The sequence below is a fragment of the Sapajus apella genome, unplaced genomic scaffold (assembly GCF_009761245.1).
Source record: "Sapajus apella isolate SASKATOON/1434 unplaced genomic scaffold, GSC_monkey_1.0 scaffold118, whole genome shotgun sequence".
NCBI lineage: Eukaryota > Metazoa > Chordata > Mammalia > Primates > Cebidae > Sapajus > Sapajus apella.
Window position 1 is genome coordinate 435,917 of NW_022437058.1, and position 11,377 is coordinate 447,293.

Genomic DNA, 11,377 nt, shown 5'->3' on the forward strand with positions numbered 1-11,377 from the left:
TACATGTTAAAAGAACAGGGGGGAATGTGATATTGTGCCAGAATTGCTAGCCTTTGCTTTAGTTATTTAGTAATAACTAAAATAAGCAGCCCAGGATAACTAAGATCTGTGTGTAAACAAATGCTTATCTTGACTTCTGTAAACCATTGAAGTAACAAACAGAATGACAAAAGTCCCCTGGCCCTTGGAATGTCCGGAGACCCCCGCCCTCGTCTCCGCCCAGGAGGTGAATCACAGAATCCCCTAGCCCTTGGAATGTCCGAAACCTTTTCATCCCCATCCCCGCTCCTCACCCCTACTCCCAAGGTGATTTTTCGGGTATAAAAAGTCTTGGCACCCTCCTTTTGACACCACAGGTTGGAGAGACGTGAGTCCTCTCTGGTCGCCGGCATAATAAATGACCCTGCAATCTGGCATACTTTTGTCTTGGTGCTAACTTTCTACGCTCGGTCCAATACAACACCAGCAGGGCTCGGGGCTGCTCTGTCTATGTAGTTACCTTTTTTTCTTTTTAAGACCAAGTTTTACTTTTGTCGCTCAGGCTGGAGGGCAATGGAGCAATCTTGGCTCACTTGCCTCCCAGGTTCAAGCGGTTCTCCTGCCTTAGCCTCCCAAGTAGCTGGGATTTACAGGCATATGCCACCACGCCCAGTTAATTTTTGTGTTTTTAGTAGAGATGGGGTTTCACGATGCTGATCCGGTTGGTGTGGAACTCCTGACCTCCAGTGATCCGCCTACCTCGGCCTCCCAAAGTGCTGGGATTATAGGCGTGAGCCACTGTGACTGGCTGTTGGACAGCCATTCTTTTATTCCTTTACTTTCTTAACAAACTTGCTTTCACTTTGCACTGCGGACTTGCCCTGAATTCTCTTGCACGAGATTCAAGAACCCTCTCTTGGGGTCAGGATTGGGACCCCTGCTCTGTAACACTTCTAATTCTTTAACAATTTGGCTGCTACATACCACATTCCTCTAAAAAACAGCAGGCTCTTTGGTGCAATGGCTGATTCCAGTCTGCGGCAGGAAATGCATGAGACAAACCTGGGGCACATTTTGTGCCAGAAAACAAAAACTACGGGGTCATTTTATTTTTTGTTTTTTGTTATTTATTTATTTTTTTGAGATGGAGTCTCGCCCTGTCTCCCAGGCTGAAGTGTAATGGTGCGATCTCAGCTCACTGCAACCTCTGCCTCCTGAGTTCAAGCGATTCTCCTCAGCCTTCCGTAGCTGGGATTACAGGCGCCTCCAACCACACCCGGCTAATGTTTTGTATCTTTAGTAGAGATGGGGTTTCACCATGTTGGCCAGACTGGTCTCAAACTCCTGAGCTCATGATCCACCCTCCTCAGACTCCCAAAGTGCTGGGATTGCAGGTGTGAGCCACCGCTCCCAGCCCTGGGTCACTTTAAAAGGACATAGTTAATTTGAAAGGAGTCCTACTGGCCAAGGAAATGACAATTTGAGCATTAGAAAGAAAAACTGCTATGATGGATCGAAGCGCATCAAATTCCATATGTATTAGTAAAATATTTAATAAAATGTATTAGCTTCCTTTTAAGGTTGATGGGTTTCACTCATTTTGAAAATTGATAAATAAAGAATCAAACGTGTATCCAGCTTTTTCTGCATGAACTGCACCTCAGGGAAACCATACCAGAAGAGGGAAAGGTCTTCCTTATGAAAAACATCAGCACAGAAAGCTGAAGGGAGGATTGGATTAGGAAGTCACCATGTTAAAAAGGCTGAAGTAACTGAGACAAAAATAATCAGTGGATGCCAAAGCCATAGGGGAAGTTTTGATGGAAAACTTTCAAAGGACAGATCAGGCTGACAACACCTGGACCCATTGATCACTTTTGATGGAAATGATGCTCAGCATCTCCTAAGAGGTAGCCTCACCAAAAAAGAAAAAAAAAAATCAACCCTCTAGTTTAAACCAATGTCTTACAGGAAACTAGGCATGGAACGATTAATTAATGACACCACAAGGAAACAATCTGCCAAATCCAGACCGTGGGAGAATTTGAACATGAGAAATTTCCATTGAGTGAATTGGAACCTAGTTTGCCATTAAATGTTATTAAAGGATTATTTTACTTTTTAGTAGGTGTGGTAATGGCACTGTGGTTAACTTTTTAAAAAACTTTTATATGTTTAGAGGTAACATACTGGAGCAGCCATGTGTCAGTTAACGAAGGAATATGTTCTTTTTTTTTTTGGAGATAGTCTGGCTCTGTCGCCCAGGCTGGAGTGCAGTGGTGTGATCTCGGCTCACTGCAATCTCTGCCTCCATGGAGCAAGTGATTCTCCTGCCTCAGCCTCCTGAGTGCCTGGGATTAGAGGTGCACGCTGCCATGCCCGCCTCGGCCTCCCAAAGTGCTGGGATTACAGGCGTGAGCCACTGCACCCGGCAGACAGGAATACATTCTGAGAACCGTGGTGCTAGGCAATGTTGTCCTGTGAACATCATGGGGTGTAATCACACAAACCTAGATGCTATGGCCTCCTACTCACCTGGGAGGACATATGATAAAGACTATTGCTCCTAGGCTACAAAACTGTACAGTTTGTGGCTGTACTGAATACCATAGCTAGTTGGAACACAGTGGTATTTACGTATCTATCATATCTAAACATAGAAAGGTACATTAAAAATACGGTAACATAATCTTATGGGACCACTGTTGGCTATGCCATCCATGGCTGGTGGAAGCATATGGCCCACGAATGTGTTTATGGATGGTTAAAAAAGGGCTCATCTCTATTGAGAAGACGTGGCAGGTGAATTGAATGTCTGGTGGGGGCAGGTAGCCAATCCCTTGCTTGGATCTAAAAGTAGAGATGTGGGTTAGACATAGCCATCAGGAAAGGGACCAGGGAACATTCAGGCACATCCCTACTTTTTGGTGACAAGATGTCCCTACTAGTGGTTCCCAATTCTGGCCTGATCACTGGCATCCAGGGGCCGTCTCAGCAGCAGCACCGCATAGGGGCTGGTTACCCTAGAATGTCCACCGTGGGGCCTCTTTCCCCTTCAGAAAAGTCTTTAGTTCTGAAGAAGTAAAGTCAACTACAGATGTTTACGATTACCCAGTGGCCCCGGCCATGGATGCTAACTCCTCACCTGAATTCCTCTGGGGGCTCAGATGTGGGGCGGAGCTGGTTTCTGCCCCTTGCTATGATCTTGAAACTGCTTTTGCAAAAATTATATCACTGAGAAAATTATGACAGTGAAAGAGATCTGAGCTAACCTACCCTGAATCTTGCCTTTCCTGGGCTACGGGGCTGAGCTAACTTGGAGAGACTTTTAGGGTATCGTGACAATAGGTCTCCCCCAAAATTCAACTGCTGTTGTAAAGCTAAAGGGAAGCTTTATCAGGCTGGGAGGTGGAAGGAGCTTGAGTCCTGCTAAGGCACAGACATAAATGATTGTCAGCCATTATTCTTGAAGTTGTAAGATATGCAACTTCCCCAATTACTCCTGCAAATAATATCACTATTGTAGAACCTAAGATATCTTTTCAGTTCTATTTCATGTCTGTTCTAGTGAACCCCAAGTTTCTCTTCAAAGAATCAGTATGTCAGTATCTTCAGCTCTCTTATTCTTTAATTCTCTATTTTAAAGTTTAACTTCCTTGTAATTCCAGTAAACAACGTTTTCCACTGGTTCTAATCAGTAGTTCACATCTGTTCCTCTGGCCCCGGCTCCATTCTGACTCATCCCAGTCACCTGCTCCAGTCACCTGCTCTGGGCACCTTCTTTGACCTAGGTTACCTCTGGCTACCTGCTCTGAACCACCTGTAACCGTCCTTCCTGCCAGAACATCAACCCTGCCACTCTAGCTTGGACCCCTGCTCTCTTTAAAATAGCCAATTAGTATTAGTCTAGCTTGTGCAGTCTAGCCGTAGCCAATAGGGGAATGACACAGCAGTCGGATGACCCGTCAGGCAAGTACCCCTGTCCCCCTTGTCCAAGCATGTGGCTACCATTGTTCCATCCCCATGCCACACCCTTCTATAGAAGTAAACTGCCTTGTTGAGAGGACTTATCTTCCAGTGCTATTTCTTTTGCAGCATTGAAATTTTACTTACAACATGTCTGAGATCTGTGGTTCCACCTGGACCCACCACCCCATTGCTGTGGCCCACCAGAAGCTATTCAGCAGCAGGAGGGCAGCTTCAACCCGTATGATTTCATCTCTGCGCCAACCAGTCAGCAGCAAGCACCTGTTACCTGGCCACCCACACCCCTTTCCCCAAATTGCCTTTGAAAAACCCCTGACCCATGGCAGGGCGCAGTGGCTCACGCCTGTAATCCTTCCTAGCACTTTGGGAGGCCATGGCCAGTGGATTACCTGAGGTCAGAAGTTGGAGACCAGCCCGGCCAACATGGCAAAACCCTGTCTCTACCAAAAATACAAAAAAATTAGCTGGATGTGGTGGTGCGCACCTGTAATCCCAGCTACGAGGGATGCTGAGGCAGGAGAACCCGAGGGGCGGAGGTTGCAGTGAAACGAGACGGTGACATTGCACTCCAGCCTGGGCGACAGAGCTAGACTCAAAAACCAAACCAAACCAAACCAAACCCCTAACCCATGAGCTTCAGACGAGACAATTTGAGTATCAGCTATCTCCCACCGTCGTGAATGGCCTTATGTCTATTAAACTCTTTCTTTACTGCAGTGCTGTGTTCTTTCTTCATACAGTGGGCAGGAAGAAACACTTGGGTGGTTACAACCTGGCTGAGTGATCCCGAGGCCCTAGTGCCCATGGGGCCCTGGTCTCCACTCCTCCCCACAACCCCCACAGGGGGCCATGCTGACGGTTCTGCTAGACGCCTTAGGTCCTCACTGCACTGGGGTCAGGACTCAAACATCAGCTGTTTGGCTGGTGGAATAAACAAAACTTTTCCATTTCAGGTGGTAGCACACAGAAATTCTTGTGATTTAATGCTTTTCATCCCGCCAGGGAAAACCATTTTCTTCTTAGAGACACTAGTCCTGACAACCTATTTGTTTTCTCAAAGCAGTGATGTTTCCAGAATTTGTAAGTGCCTGTGGTGGGGGAGGAGGGCTGATTGGAAAGGGGAATGGGGACCTGCAGAGAGAGGAATGAGCTTCCCGCAATGATTTCTGATATGAAGAGAAGGAAAAAAGATAATATGGTTTAGTTTTCTCTTTTACCTTCAAAAAGGGCACCGTGTTATCTTGTTTCTTTTTCATAATCCTCTCTCAGGTTGCTAATTAGGGGGTGATTTCTTTGCCCCAAGCTGCTCTCCAGAAGCCCTGTTGCCTGGGCTTAACTACTGCTTTGAAAGCTGAGGTTTGTAAATGTGGCTCAGCTGGAGAAATGCCCCCACAGAGGCCGTAGCTCTGAGCTGAGCCCAGCGCTTCACAGAGAGGAAGGAGTTTTCAGTGTGTCTATCCCCTGAACCAGTTCATTTGCCTGCCACCATACCTGGCTAATTTTTGTATTTTTAGTGGAGACAGGGTTTCACCATGTTGGTCAGGCTGGTCTCAAACTTCTGAACTCGTGATCCACCCACCTTGGTCTCCCAAAGTGCTGGGATTACAGGTGTGAGCCACTGTGCCCTGCCCAAATCTCTTAAAAACAAGCATCCTTCAAACCCAAACCCAAATACATATAAATGTGGGTTTCTCTCTCTCTTTTTTTTTTTTTTTTTTTTTGAGACAGAGTCTTGCTCCGTCACCCAGGCTGGAGTGCAGTGGCATGATCTTGGCTCAATGCAACCTACTATTCCCGGGTACAAGTGATTCTTCTGCCTCAGCCTCCTGAGTAGCTGGGATTACAGGTGTGTGCCACCACACTTGGCTAATTTTGTATTTTAGTAGAGACGGGATTTCATATTGTTGGCCAGGCTGGTCTCAAACCCCTGACTTCGTGATCCGCCCACCTCGGCCTCCAAAAGTGCTAGGATTATAGGTGTGAGCCACCACACCCAGCTGTGGGTTTCTCTTTTTGAAAAAATGGGACTATTTTACAACAGCTATAATTTGGGGACAAAGAGGTGTCAAATAACATACTGGCATGGACAACATACAGGCAGCCTCATATCAGTTTAGAAAGGCCAGTTGAGTGTCTTCTAGAAAATCACACCCAAAAAAAGAAGGAGAGAAGGAGGTTCTCTTGACCTGAGTGCTGGGAAGGAGCAGGGCAGGGTCAGGGGGCCCAGACCAGGTCATACGTTGGAAAGATGACCTGAGGGGGCTCTCATTTTCTCGTTTTTCTCAGACAACCGGTCACTCCCTGGGGTTTGACTCATCTTCAAAGCAAGTTAAAATAAAGGCAGAGCTAGATGAGGGCCCACCTATTATTTATTTATTTATTTGACTTTCACTGCTTTACAATGTCCATTTTTGTGAGGAGGGTCTGTGACCATCCCACTCTCTCCAAGGGCCTCTCACTCCCCTTTATCCTGGCCAGACCATGAGATCCTCCCTCTGGGAAGGTGCAGGGTCACTCAGCTGTGTGGCTCTGTGCAGCCCCAAATCCTGACTGCTCCACAGTTGATTGCACCCTCCCTTCTCTGTGGCCCGTTGGGTGGAAGACAGGGAGTACACTGGTCTTGGTCTTAAGGGCCCAATCTAGATGCCACCCTAGGCCACACTGGGCTGGCGGCGCCTGACCTGGGGCTGTGGTTGGAGGGGCTGCCTTGGATTGGGCTGGTTAGAAGTGACCCCTGCCCTATCACACAGTCCCTGAGATGAGCATTTGAGTATAAATTATTATTATTACTATTTTTGAGATGGAGTTTTGCTCTTGTTGCCCAGGCTGGAGTGTACTGGAGTGATCTCGGCTCACTGCAACCTCCGCCTCCCAGGTTCAAGTGATTCGCCTGCCTCGGCCTCCAGAGTAGCTGGGATTACAGGCACCCACTACCACGTCTGGCTAATTTATGTATTTTTAGTAGAGATGGGGTTTCACCATGTTGGCCAGGCTGGTCTCAAACTCCTGACCTCAGGTGATCCGCCTGCCTCAGCCTCCCAAAGTGCTGGAATTAGAGGCGTGAGCCACTGCACGTGACTGAGTATACGTTATTAATATTTGGAGTAATCTCAGGTAGCACAACCAGAGAGTGGGGCAGTGGGGCCAGTGACGGGGATTCCCTTCAACAGGTAAATTGTAAGTCAAAGAAACAGATGGACTTGGACAAATGGATAGAAACAGTGTCTAGGGATGCGGCCAGGGTGACATACCAGCAAGAAATGTGAGGGACAAGCCAGGGACATTGGGATGTGGCCACCTTCCTGGGGCAGGAGGGAGCCTGGGAAAGCCTCTGGGTGGGGGTAGAGCTTCTTCATGACCCTGGTGAGGAGTGCAGGGGTGTTCCTCTTAAAGTAACTCGTTCAGCTATGTGTTTGTTTTGTGTGGTTTTCTGAATCTCATTTTTATTTTACAGTCAAAGCCGGAAGAAACACATGGACGAGATCAGGAAAAAATCATGGGGAGGCGTGAGAAAATGTCTCTGCGTAGGCTGCTGGAATGTTTCCTTTCTAGGGAGGTCTAGCAGACTTTTTACACTACAGAGATTTTATACAAAAAGCTCTTGCCTTTTGTCTTTGACTTGGGTACCCAAGAGTTGAAGTGATTTCCTGTAACTATGAATTATGCCCCGCTTCCTGGTTTAGTTGCTTTTTGCTCAAGTTGATACAAAGATGAATGAGATTGATAATGTTGTGGTTTCTTATCATCCAAATGCAGGCGGCTTGAGACCTCCAGGTTTGGCCCTACATAAAGTCATGTGTTCTCAGGTGAGATGGTAAGACCCTCGGCATTTGCACATGATAAAAATGGCCCAGGAAGGAGCCCAGGGACTCCTACATCCCTGATGACCTTCGCTGTGGCATTGAGTCATTTTGGCCATGGCACCCTCCATCCTAGGGGCTAGTCTTTAAGAATTCCTGAAATCTCTCTCTCTGTCTCTTTTTTTTTTTGAGATGGAGTCTTGCTCTGTTGCCCAGGCTGGAGTGCAGTGACACGATCTCAGCTCACTGCAACCTCTGCCTTTCGGGTTCCAGTGATTCTCCAGCCTCAGCCTCCTGAGTAGCTGGGATTATCCTGAGTAGCTGGAATTATAGGCGCCCGCCACCACACTTGGCTAATTTTTGTATTTTAGTGGAGACAGGGTTTCACCATGTTGGTCAGGCTGATCTCAAACTTCTGAACTTGTGATCCGCCCACCTTGGCCTCCCAGAGTGCTGGGATTACAGGTGTGAGCCACTGTGCCCTGCCCAAATCTCTTAAAAGCAAGTACCTGGCCGGGAGTGGGGAAGGGATGGGACAAGGACAAATATTCTGACAAAATGATAAAACAACAGGTCTCAAAAGTTGAATACCATTGGATTATACTCAGGGGATACAGATTTAAAGGAAAAAGTTCCAAGTCAAAAGCTGTGTGGGTCAGTGGAGTCCCCCACCTCACCCTGACATGAATAGCTACTTCCTATTGTACGGCTCCTTCTTTCTTCAAATTTCCCCTCACAGGAAATGAGGTGTTTGGAGATGGTTTAATCTGGAAATATAGTACATTTTATGAGGATGTGATAGCACGTGGGGCATGAACATCTCGTCTGGGTCAGCATTCAGGTGCCTTGGCTCCAAGCAACAGAAAGTCTTTCTCATCAGGGACAGGGGATGGGGGCGGAGTGCATATAGATTCTTTTAAAAAGGTCCGGGAGCCAGTTTCCTCCAGAAACAGGCATAACCCAAGGATGGGGCCCTTGCCTGTACTCTGCATGCTGCCACCCTGGCCATGCCTACTGAGTGACCTCTTTTCCCTGTTATGGGGGAGAGAAGCCTCTCATGGGCTGAGCCTGGGACTGTGCCAGGTTGTGGCTGCAGAGTCAGGGAGGAGCAAAGGAGTCTTCTATGGGCAGGCAAGACCTAGCCCCAAGTCCCAGAGGGGCCATTCATGGGGTTTGGAAGCTGGGACACACATATATACAATTACACTCATATATATGAGTCTCATATATATAACCCTTATGCTCATGTACATATACATACACAACACTCATATACACACACCACTACATGCACACACATACAAACACTCACATACAGATGTATGCTAAGTTAAAGACGGAATTTTGTTCTTTTTTATTTTTGTAGAGATGGGATCTTGGTATGTTACCCAGGCTGGTCTCGAACTCCTGGGCCCAAGTGATCCTTCCACCTTGGCCTCCCAAATTGCTGGGATTATGGGCATGAGCCACCGCACCTGCCCAGGACTGAATTTTCAACCGTGGGTTAGGACTACAGGGGTTTTGTGATTTTTCTGATTTGGTGACGGTAGTTCTCCCATCAGGCTTAACAGACAACTGAACGGTGTCTATGTCACGGGTTTTGTTCTGAAATGAAAGGCCTTCGTGCTGGGTGGCTTGCTGCTATTGTCATTAGGAGTAGCTGGCATTGTTAGTTTTGGGGAGGGTGATGATGAAGCAGAAAAATTGCTTGAACTTGGGAGGTGGAGGTTGCAGTGAGCCGAGATAGCACCACTGCACTGCAGCCGGGCAACACAGCGAGACTCTATCTCGAAAAAAAAAATAAATAAAAATACAAGAGGGCGTGCTGCGGAGGAACGGCTGTTGGTTTCTGGTGGATTCAGGTCCTCGGCTGGTCGGGACTCCGGTGTTCTGCTTCTCTCCGCTGAGCTGCTGCCTGGTGAAGAGGAAGCCATGGCGCTCCGAGTCACCAGGAACTCGAAAATTAATGCTGAAAATACGACGAAGATCAGTATGGCAGGCGCAAAGCGCGTGCCTATGGCCCCTGCTGCAACCTCGAAGCCCGGACTGAGGCCAAGAACGGCTCTTGGGGACATTGGTAACAAAGTCAGTGAACAACTACAGGCCAAAATGCCTATGAAAAAGGAAGGAAAACCTTCAGCTACTGGAAAAGTTATTGCTAAAAAACTACCAAAACCTCTGGAAAAGGTACCTATGCTGGTGCCAGTGCCGGTGTCCCAGCCAGTGCCAGAGCCAGAACCTGAGCCTGTTAAAGAAGAAAAACTTTCGCCTGAGCCTATTTTGGTTGACACTCCCTCTCTAAGCCCAATGGAAACATCTGGATGTGCCCCTGCAGAAGAAGACCTGTGTCAGGCTTTCTCTGATGTAATTCTTGCAGTAAATGATGTGGATGCAGAAGATGGAGTGGATCCAAACCTTTGTAGTGAATATGTGAAAGATATTTATGCTTATCTGAGACAACTTGAGGAAGAGCAAGCGGTCAGACCGAAATACCTACTGGGTCGGGAAGTCACTGGAAACATGAGAGCCATCCTAATTGACTGGCTAGTACAGGTCCAAATGAAATTCAGATTGTTGCAGGAGACCGTGTACATGACTGTCTCCATTATTGATTGGTTCATGCAGAATAATTGTATGCCCAAGAAGATGCTGCAGCTAGTTGGTGTCACTGCCATGTTTATTGCCAGCAAATATGAAGAAATGTACCCTCCAGAAATTGGTGACTTTGCTTTTGTGACTGACAACACTTACACTAAGCACCAAATCAGACAGATGGAAATGAAGATTCTAAGAGCTTTAAACTTTGGTCTGGGTCGGCCTCTACCTTTGCACTTCCTTCGGAGAGCATCTAAGATTGGAGAGGCTGATGTTGACCAACATACTTTGGCCAAATACCTGATGGAACTAACTATGTTGGACTATGATATGGTGCACTTTCCTCCTTCTCAAATTGCAGCAGGAGCTTTTTGCTTAGCACTGAAAATTCTGGATAATGGTGAATGGACACCAACTCTACAGCATTACCTGTCATATACTGAAGAATCCCTTCTTCCAGTTATGCAGCACCTGGCTAAGAATATAGTCGTGGTAAATCAAGGGCTTACAAAGCACATGACTATCAAGAACAAGTATGCTACGTCGAAACATGCTAAGATCAGCACTCTAGCACAGCTGAATTCTGCACTAGTTCAAGATTTAGCCAAGGCTGTGGCAGAGGTGTAACTTGTAAACTTGAGTTGGAGTACTATATTTACAAATAAAATTGGCACCATGTGCCATCTGTACATATTAAAAAAAAATACAAGAGATATAAATGTGTTCTATGTCATAGCAAAGCATCTTTCAGGTGCCCTGGTAGGTTTTTCTGAAGATTTGGGCTTATATTTTCTAAAAGGAGAGTGGGTGATTTTAACGTGACAAGTTATGTTTGCACAGCAGACGGTCATGGCTTGTTCCTCTGCTTTTCCACTTGACTTCCCGCCCTTCCTTGTGTTACCAGGAGTCCTGTCAGCTGAACCTCTTGCTCCCGTACAATCTGTTCTGTCCTGCTCTGCCTGGGCTGTATCGCCTAGGAAACCACCACAGGCGTTTGACCAGCTCCTGCTCTCTGG

General features: G+C 47.0%; 1 pseudogene across 1 annotated transcript; it reads left to right on the forward strand.

The window, feature by feature from the left end:
* The first annotated feature begins 9,582 nt into the window (after positions 1–9,582).
* LOC116538181 lies at positions 9,583–11,054 on the forward strand (annotated as a pseudogene). The gene has a single exon (XR_004263542.1). The product of XR_004263542.1 is annotated as a G2/mitotic-specific cyclin-B1 pseudogene (transcript).
* The last annotated feature ends 323 nt before the right edge of the window (positions 11,055–11,377 follow it).